The sequence below is a fragment of the Rhincodon typus genome, unplaced genomic scaffold, assembly GCF_021869965.1.
Source record: "Rhincodon typus isolate 14 unplaced genomic scaffold, sRhiTyp1.1 hic_rhity00000091, whole genome shotgun sequence".
In the NCBI taxonomy this organism is placed as follows: Eukaryota; Metazoa; Chordata; class Chondrichthyes; order Orectolobiformes; family Rhincodontidae; genus Rhincodon; species Rhincodon typus.
The window spans coordinates 111,402-120,728 of record NW_025965729.1 but is presented as its reverse complement, the minus strand read 5'-3'; the positions used below and the strand labels follow the sequence as shown (position 1 = coordinate 120,728).

At 44.9% G+C, this 9,327-nt stretch overlaps 1 non-coding gene across 1 annotated transcript; it reads left to right on the top strand.

Moving 5' to 3' along the window:
• The first annotated feature begins 3,750 nt into the window (after positions 1-3,750).
• trnah-gug lies at positions 3,751-3,822 on the top strand. Its single transcript has one exon. It is a non-coding gene; the product is annotated as a tRNA-His (tRNA).
• The last annotated feature ends 5,505 nt before the right edge of the window (positions 3,823-9,327 follow it).

Below are 9,327 nucleotides of genomic sequence, written 5' to 3'. Positions count from 1 at the left end.
AAGTAATGTCCTCAAAGAATTCCACCAAATTAGTTAAACATGACCTACCCTTCATGAACCCATGCTGGGTGTTCCCAATGGGACAATTTATATCCAGATGTCTTGCTATTTCTTCCTTAATGATCGATGCAAGCATTTTCCCCACTGCCGAAGTTAAGCTAACTGGCCTAAAGTTACCTGCTTTTTGTCTACTTCCTTTCTTAAACAGTGACGTCACATTGGCTGTTTTTCAATCTGCGGAAATGACCCCAGAGTCTAGTGAATTTTGATAAATAATTACTAGTGCATTTGCTATGTCTCTCATCACCTCTTTTAGTATCCTGGGATGCATTTCATCAGGGCCAAGAGACATGTCGACCATTAGCCCGATTACCTTGCCCAGCATTGCCTCCTTAGTGATAATGATAATCTCTATCAGAATCAGTGAGAGTTTCACATCAGAGGTGAATTAAATGGGAAGAAGCACTGAAATCCATTGCTTTCATCAGCTCAGAAACAGTACTACAAAAATGCTCTTTATTGAAACGTACAGGTGTTATTGGCGATGTAATGGATTGGATGCAAAAAGGTTAGTTCCCTTCTGGAGCCGTCTAGGAACGGAGTGTCTAATATCAGAATGTAGGTCGCACATTTAAGGTAGAGTCGAGGTAAAATTTATTCTCTCAGATGGTTGTGAATCAGTGGATTTCTTTACAGAAGAGGGTTGTCGAAGCTGGGCCACTAAGTATATTTAAGGCTGAGATCAAAAGATTTTTAGCAGCAAGGGTATCAAAGGTTACGAAGAAATCCAAGAAAGTGCAGTTCAGGATTATCAGATCAGGATTATCCGCTCATTTAATAGCGGAGCAGACTTGATGGGCTGAGTTGTCTCTTTCTACTCCTAAAATGCATGATGTTAATGCAAGGCTGCAAAACTGACTGGAGTAAAATTCGCCAACTTAAAAATGTGTGGATCCCATCAGGGCACTGAACCGAAGTTAGATGTGCAAAGGGCAGCAAACAAAGGGGCAGTCATTGTGGTTGGTTGTTCCGGATGAATCTGTATGCCAGGGTAAACAGGAAAAACCAGTCTTCAGTGCCCACATTGAGCCTGGCTCCATTAGGCCTACAGTCAACTCTCACAAACCACCGTTGCCCTTCACTTTTCCTGACCTCCCCTCTGTTCTTGTCTTAAACAAATTGCACGTCAGGCAATTGCAGCTGACATTGCTGATGCAGAACTGTAATATAGATTGAAGCGATACTGACTGGTCCACGACATAATTCTGCTTCTAAAGATCAGTCAATATTTCATAGTTATTATTGTAAATTTTAACCACGAACACGCCATGGCAGTGAAGGCACTGAATCCGAATCAGTAAACTACTCGGGAAGACTTCGATCTGTATCACCCTGGTCACTGCCTGATTCAGCATTGCATCTCTCATCCTTCTGCACATGATCCTCTCGGCTCCATCTCGGTTTTGTCGCATTATCTTGGTTTATAATGCACAGACTATCCTGTTATCTATTACATTGCAGTTTCTAATGCATGAAACCCTGCCTTACAGGGCACAGTCTTCGCTCTGTAGCGCAGTATTGAAAGCAATGGTCTTGTAAAGCACCGGTCATGAGTTTACTTCTAACTGGAGGATATGAGAATGTTTGTACACTGCCGCATCCAATATCCAAAGGAGCACTTTCATATCGTCTGAAATTATGCCAATGTCATGTCCTCCACAGGCCAGCAGTTAGGTGAGGTGGGGTATTATAAACTGCAGATTGACAAGGAAACAATGGGGGACCAACCGAGAGGGGAGTGGCCGAATGCTTTTTTCCTTTGCTGTAATCAGATTCTGGTTTTGAAGTTTGAAATTGGACAATATAACCCAAATGGGTGAAATCCTACTTTCTGGGCGCTGGTGTCTGCTGAGGCCTTTGTCACCTTCTGGGAAATATGTCTGTGTGTTACCTTCTGGGGGTGAAAATGTGGTCCAGTTCCCCAAGGAAACGTGACCATCTCAAACGGCCGGTCCATCGTCTCGGAGCACACAAGGCTATGGGCCAAGGCTGGAAACTGGGACGTTGAGCCTCCTTCCGAATTGTAAAAACACGATGATTCAATCACTTTGGAGGAGAAACAACTGTCGGAGAAAGAAAAAAATCCAGAAGTTCTGTCATTAGGAAACGATGCGCGATGCCCTTCCACCGTCCCTGGTGGTCTAGTGGTTAGAATTTCGGTGCTTTCACCGGCGCGGCCCAGCTTCGATTCCCAGTCAGGAAATCAAGTTTTATTGTTCCTGATGGTGACAACAGCAAAAGCAATGCGGCTCTGTCCGCAATCCTGCAATGTCAGTTAATGCCCCCGAGAACATCAGAGTGCATACTGCAGCCACTGAAAGAGGGGAAAGGTGCCTTAGCCGTCACTGCGCAGTCAGGCTATTCTATTGTGTTGTGTTGTTAACAGGGACATCAGCAGTAAGAGTAACATTCACAAGATGAACAACCAGCAAAGATAATCACCTTCGCTACTTCAATTCAACAGTCTCCCTTTTGTGACGCGGTGAGTTTCACTGGCATTTGTCGTCAGGAAGCTCCAATTCGTCCTATCGAGTCTGCTCGGCCATTCAATGAGATCGCTGCTGATCTGATAAATGTCAACTCCGCTTTCCTGCTTTCCCTCCGTAACCTGAGGTAAACTCGAGCCTAATCACAATATCATATATTACCGATATTTTTCGGAAGTTTAGATTACTTCAGTGACCTGTACATGTTTGCATGAAATTGAATAATAAGAAACAAGCAAAAAAAAAAGCCCTTCCCGCAATTCAACCCAGTGCGGGGTCAGCCATATGACAAAAGTAAGAAAGCGAAAACATTACCTCCATTTCTCCCAGCACAGATTTCTCTCTTGACGAGTTGAATATTTGCAGCATTTTTCTTTCTAATTGTGACATTTTCACGGACAGATCCTCCCCTAATCCACAAACATTATCTGTGCTGCCAAAAACTATTTTGCCTCAGATTAAAATTGCTGAATATCTTTTCATACAGCTTGATGCCCCAATAATCCCTGCTCCATGTCAATAAAAGCTGCTCCGGGTGAGGTTGGAGCTCACAGCCTCGGCATTTCACGCGCCTCTCTGCCGCCAAAGAAGGACCGTGTGCTCACCGATTGCGTCACTTCTATCTGTATCACCCTGGTCGCTATCTGATTCAGCATTGCATTCTCTCATCCTTCTGCACATCATCCCCGCGGCTCTATCTCGGTTTTGTCACATTGTCTTGGCTCATAATGCACAGGTTATCTCGTTAGCTATTATCACAGCGTATGTCCGCCCGCTCATTGCCATCCCCATTTCCGGTTGTATCTTCGCAGCAGGGGCCACTGAGTCTCTCTGGTTCCGGGCCTGGGAACTGGGATTAGATGGTCGTCTGCAGCAATGGCTACTTCCTTGTGTGAAGGAACTGGTGAAGTATCCGATGTTAAACTAGATTGCTATTGAAAGATACATTTCAACAAGTGCCTGCACTATCCTCCGAGTCTTTGATATTTTTTTAGAAATCTATCAATCTCGGTCTTCAAAATACTCATTGATGGAATCTCCACAGTCTCTGGTAGCATTGTAATTACAGATTCCAGCCCTCTGTTAATCCCCACATTACAGTGCGCTGCTTGGAAAGAATTCCTATTGTGGATCTGGTGCTGTTCCCAGCATATCATCTGCTACTGTAGTTATTGCTCGTTATAAGCCAGCGGTTTTATGTGGTGCCGTGATCGTATAGTGGTTAGTACTCTGCGTTGTGGCCGCAGTAACCTCGGTTTGAATCCGAGTCACGGCAGTGAGTGTTTGCTGCAACTCTTTTTTATTCCTTGTGACACGGGCAACAGCAATGCGGCAAGTATCAAACAGTTTTACTTGAAAATATTCTTTGAGGTGGTGACAATCATCTCTCAACCCCCACTCTCTCACATATCTGCATTTGATGTATCAGAATTCAAACCCACCACTTGGAGATTTCTCTCCCACCCACAATCACTAACCCTCCTTTACGTGCCTCCTTCCACTTCACTGAGGCACTGCACAATCTAACATCCATTTTTACATTGACAGCGTTCATTCTGTCTTGTTGCGGTCAGTGTTGCTGTGTGAACATGGCCTGTCTCACCACCGGGAACTTTAAACCAGACGAAATATTTAGATACTGGGACAGTGAGATCAAGACTCATGTAGCAGCTTTTACTGACATGGACCAATGATTATTGGAACATCAGACTGAGGAAAACGACACATGGCAATAATGAGCAAAATAGACTTCATTCGAAAAGACCAGTTTCTGTGGCTTTCTGCATCATTTATTGCATTTGTTGATTCGGCTACAGCTCGAGTATTGTGTGCAGTTCTCTAATTCACGTTATTGTGGGATGTGATAGCACCAGAAACGGTGCAGAAGAAATTTACCAGGATATTGTCTCGGCTGAAGAGTTTCCATTATGAAGAGAGATCGAATAGACTGTGGTCGTTTTCCTCAGAGCAGAGGAGATGTACAAAATAATGAATGATATTGATAGGGTAGACTCATGTAAATGCTTCCCCTTGATGGAGGGATCGATCACCAGGGGCCATAGATTTAATGTAAGAGGAAGGAAGTTTTGAGTAAATTTGCGGAAAAACGCTTTCAACCAGAGGATGTTTGGAATCTGGAAGCCACTGCCTGCAAGTGTCCAAGAGGCAGATATCCTGATGACTTTAAGAAGCATTCAGATGTGAATTTGTGATGCTATGGCATTGATGGCTATGGGCTAAGCAATAGAAAGAGAATTTGGATAGTTAAGCGATTTTATTTGATTGGTGCACACGTAAAGGGCTTAAGGGGCATTTACACTCGAGGTTCTCAGCACTATAGTGGTTAGTATCCTTGCCTGTCAGGTGGGAGACTAGCGTTCGATTTCCTACCGGGCCGGATCCAACAATTTTTGGGGCCTTTCAGCAAAAAGGAGCCAGCTTCAGCTGATGTCTGCGTGGAGTATGCACATTCTCACCATGTCTGCGTCTGAGTGCTTCAGTTTCTTCCCACGGTCTAAACTTATGCAGGCGAGGTGAATTGAACACATAGAACATAGAAGAGTACAGCACAGGCCCTTCGGCCCACGATGTTGTGCCGAACTATTATCCTACTCTAAGATCAAACTACCCGGCATACTCTATATTTTAAAATCATCCATGCACCTGTCCAAGACTCGCTTAAATGTCCCGAATGTATCTGACTCGACTACCACCGCCGACAGTGCATTCCACGCATCCACCATTCTCTGTGGAAAGAACCTACCTCTGACATCTCCACTATATCTTCCTCCAATCACCCTAAAAGTGTGCCCCCTCATTATAGTCACATCCGCTTTGGGAAAAGGTCTCTGGGTATCCACACTATCTATGCCTCTCATCATCTTATATACCTCTATCAAGTCACAGCTCATCCTTCTTCGCTCCAAAGAGAAAAGCCCTCGCTCCCTCAATCTTTCCTCATAAGACCTGGCCTCCAGTCCAGGCAGCAACCTGGTAAATCTCCTCTGCACCCTCTCTAAAGCTTTCACATCCTTTCTATAATGAGGCGATCAGAGCTGAACACAATATTCCAAGTGTGGTCTAACCAGGGTTTTAAGTAACTGAAGCATAACCTTGCAGCTCTTAAACTCAATTCCCTTGCCAATGAAAGCCAACGCACCATACACCTTCTTAACAACCCTATTAACTTGGGTAGCAACTTTGAGGGGTCTATTGATGTGGACCCCAAGATCCCTCTGTTCCTCCACATTAATCCTGCAATTTACCCTACATTCCGCATTTAAATTCGACCTTCCAAAATGAATCACTTCACACTTTTCCAGGTTGAATTCCATCTGACACTTCTTTGCCCAGCTTTGCATCTTGTCAATGTCCCGTTGCAACCTCCAATAGCCCTTCACATTATCCTCCATGCCACCAACTATCGTGTCATCATCACACTTACTAACCCACTCTTACACTTCCTCATCCAAGTCATTTATAAAGATCACAAAGAGCAGCGTTCCCAGAACAGATTCTTTCAGAACACCACTGATCGCCAAGCTCCAGGCTGAATAATTTCCATCTATTGCAACCCTCTGGCTTCTATTGGACAGCCAATTCTGTATCCAGACAGCCAAATTTCCATGAATCCCATGTCTCCTAACTTTCTAAATGAGCCCACCTTGGGGAAACTAATCAAATGCTTATCTAAAATCCATATGCACCACATCCATTGCTCGATCTTCATCAATGTAATTTGCCACATCCTCAAAGAATTCAATAAGGCTTGTGAGGCATGACCTGCCCCTCACAAAGCCACATTGACTATTTCTAATCAAATTGTGCTTGTCCAAATAATCATAAATACTGTCTCTCAGAATCCTCTCCAATAATTTGCCCACCACAGAGTGACTGACTGTTCTGTAGTTCCCAGGATTATCCCTATGCCCTTTCTTGAACAAGGGAATAACATTTGCCACCCTCCAATCATCTGGTATTACTCCAGTGGACAGTGAGAACGCAAAAACCATCACCAAACTTTCTCTTCCCTCGCTTCTCGGAGCAATCTTGGGCATATCCTGTGTGGCCCAGGGGACTTTTCTATCCTCATGTTTTTCAAAATTTGTAGCACATCCTCCTTCCTAACATCAACCTGTTCGAGCGTATCTGCCTTTTTCATGCTATCCTCACAAACGTTAAGGTCCCGCTATCCCTGATAGGCACTATCGTTACTCTGACCACCCCCTTGTTCCTCACGTAAGTATAGAATGCCTTGGGATTTTCCTAAATCCTACCTGCCATACCCGCCTTCTTGCTCTCCTAAGTCCATTCTTCAGTTCCTTCCTGGCTACCTTGTCGACCTCTAGAGCTCAGTCCGATCCTTGTTTCCTTAACTTTAAGTAAGCTTCCTTCTTCCTCTTGACTAGATGTTCCACATGTCTCGTCATCCAAGGTTTCTTCACCTTACCATCCTTTCTTTGCCTCAGTGGGACAAACCTATCCAGTAGCTGTAGCAAGTGCTCCCTAAACAACCTTCACATTTCTGTCATGCATTTCTCTGAGAACATCTGTTCCCAAACTCCACGCCAAAGTTCTTGCCTGACAGCATTGTAATCCCCCCTCCCCCTAAAGTGAAATAACATACCTGGGCTCATCGAGGAGTTGTACCCAGGACCTCTCGCATGTTAACACTGCATAGTACCCTATGCAAGGGTCATACCACTAATCCAACAAGCCTTTACTGTTTTTGGCTTCATATAATTCATATAATTGCTGTGGGAAATTGCCCCGTTGTGTCCGGGGATGTGCAGGCCAGGTTGGTAAGCCATGCTAAATGCGGGTTTATGAGAATTAGCGGGTGTCACGATTTCATACTTGGCTCTGGACGAGAATGGTCACCGTTTCATATCGGGCTCTGGGGTATAATGTTCACTCTTTTATGTTGGGCTCTGCGAGAGAATGTTTACTGTTTTATATCGGACTCTGGGAGAAAGTTCACTGGTTTCTACTGGGCTGCGGGGGAGAGTGGTCACGGTCTAACATCAGGCACTGGGGCCGAATGTTCACTGCTGTACATCGGGCTCTGGGGAGATTAGTCACTGGTTTATATCGATCCCCATTCTACTCCTCCTATACTTTCACGGGTGTGATATGTGCTGCAACAGATACCTGCAGCCCTTCAATCAAAACAAAAATGAATGGCAAGCTGAACGTATCTTTTAGACTCAGTGACCAACAAAGGCTTTGTGTCTGTGAGAATGTATATTCCGATAAAGAAAATACGAGCTCTACGACATTTCTGGGATTTAAAAATTCACGTTGGAATATGATTCGGTCCCTTGTTCAAACCAGAATAACTTTCCGGTGTAAGTGTAACATGATCAGCACCGGACTGCAGGGCAAATGCACAAAGCCGAGTGAGCCGCGCACGAGATAATACCGTGCAACATGCTTACAGTTGTTAAGCCTGTGATGCAAAATAAGTGGCTCCGAAAAAAAATCCTTCGTCTCGAATGGTAAGCAGATTTAGAATCCGAGAACGGCAGATCCCATTGCGAAATTGTTACACAGGCAGTCCAGGCACGAACAACATTATCATAATTCCTTTCACTTTCCCTGTTTTTCTGCTTAGCCGGTCAGTATTCCGGCGAAGATTTCCACTTCTGGGCAAGAGCAAATACCAGAGGTCACACGACACCATGTTATCCGAGCGATTGTCTCAAAAATGATTTTTGCGATGTTGCTGCCGGAACACGACAAAAGTGAAGGCACCGGTAAGGGCTTCGAGGAAGCCTATCCTCCTCATCCATTTTCTTAGCTGCTCGGCTATGCCGAGCTACAATATCAATTTCCCACCAGATGCCAATACCCTGGGACATTTCCAAACTGCTCCTCCAAATACCCTGGAGGTTTAATCCAACTCCACTTCCCGGAAACTGCTCAAGTCAGGAAATGAAAAGAATAAGAGTAAGAATGACCCACGAAAAGTGAACGCGAGCTATCAGTCTCGATTAGATGAGGTTTCCCTTCTGATCAACAATGTGGGTGTGCCTGCACCGCAATGGTTGCAGCAGATCAAGAAGGTGGCTCATCAGCTTCCTTCTCCAGAACAGAAATGAAGGAAATGGGAGAAATTTCACAGAGCAATACCCTTCTTTTCGCCAGAAAAGGCAAATAACTTGAAGTAGACTCAATGCAGGATTTTGTTTCACACCAGCAGCAAAATAACGATCTGCATTCACTTTCAACGAATAGGGTGAGCAACACAACTTGCCTGGGACATGGCGTAGCAGCGCAGCCTGCTTGTTCCCAGTATCATGCTGGGGGCATTCCGCATGTGATAACCACTGCACCATGGGAACATGCCGTGGAAGCTGACCCGATGGAGGCTGTTGTGCTGTCCCACGTCAAAGATTACTTTGGGCAAAATAGAGACAAGTTAAACGCATCTTCGGTATAACAGGTAGCCACAGTGGGATGCAAACGCACACCTTTTCAGAGATTGGAACCTGAATCCAGCAGCTTCGACCGCCTGGCCATATCACCACACCATGGCCTCAGAGCTCACATATGACATTCCCCAATGATGCGACTGCACACAACCTCTACAAAGGCACCGGGAAATTCTTGCGAGGAACCCCATCCTTCTTGTCCATTTTCTTTGCTGCTCAGTTATGCCCAGCTACAATATCAGTTTCGCACCAGATGCCGATAGCCCTGCAATCAAAACCAATATCGACGCAAAGCTGAACGCATCTTGTGAGATTCGGTTGAGCAACAAGTATAATGTGCCTGTGCG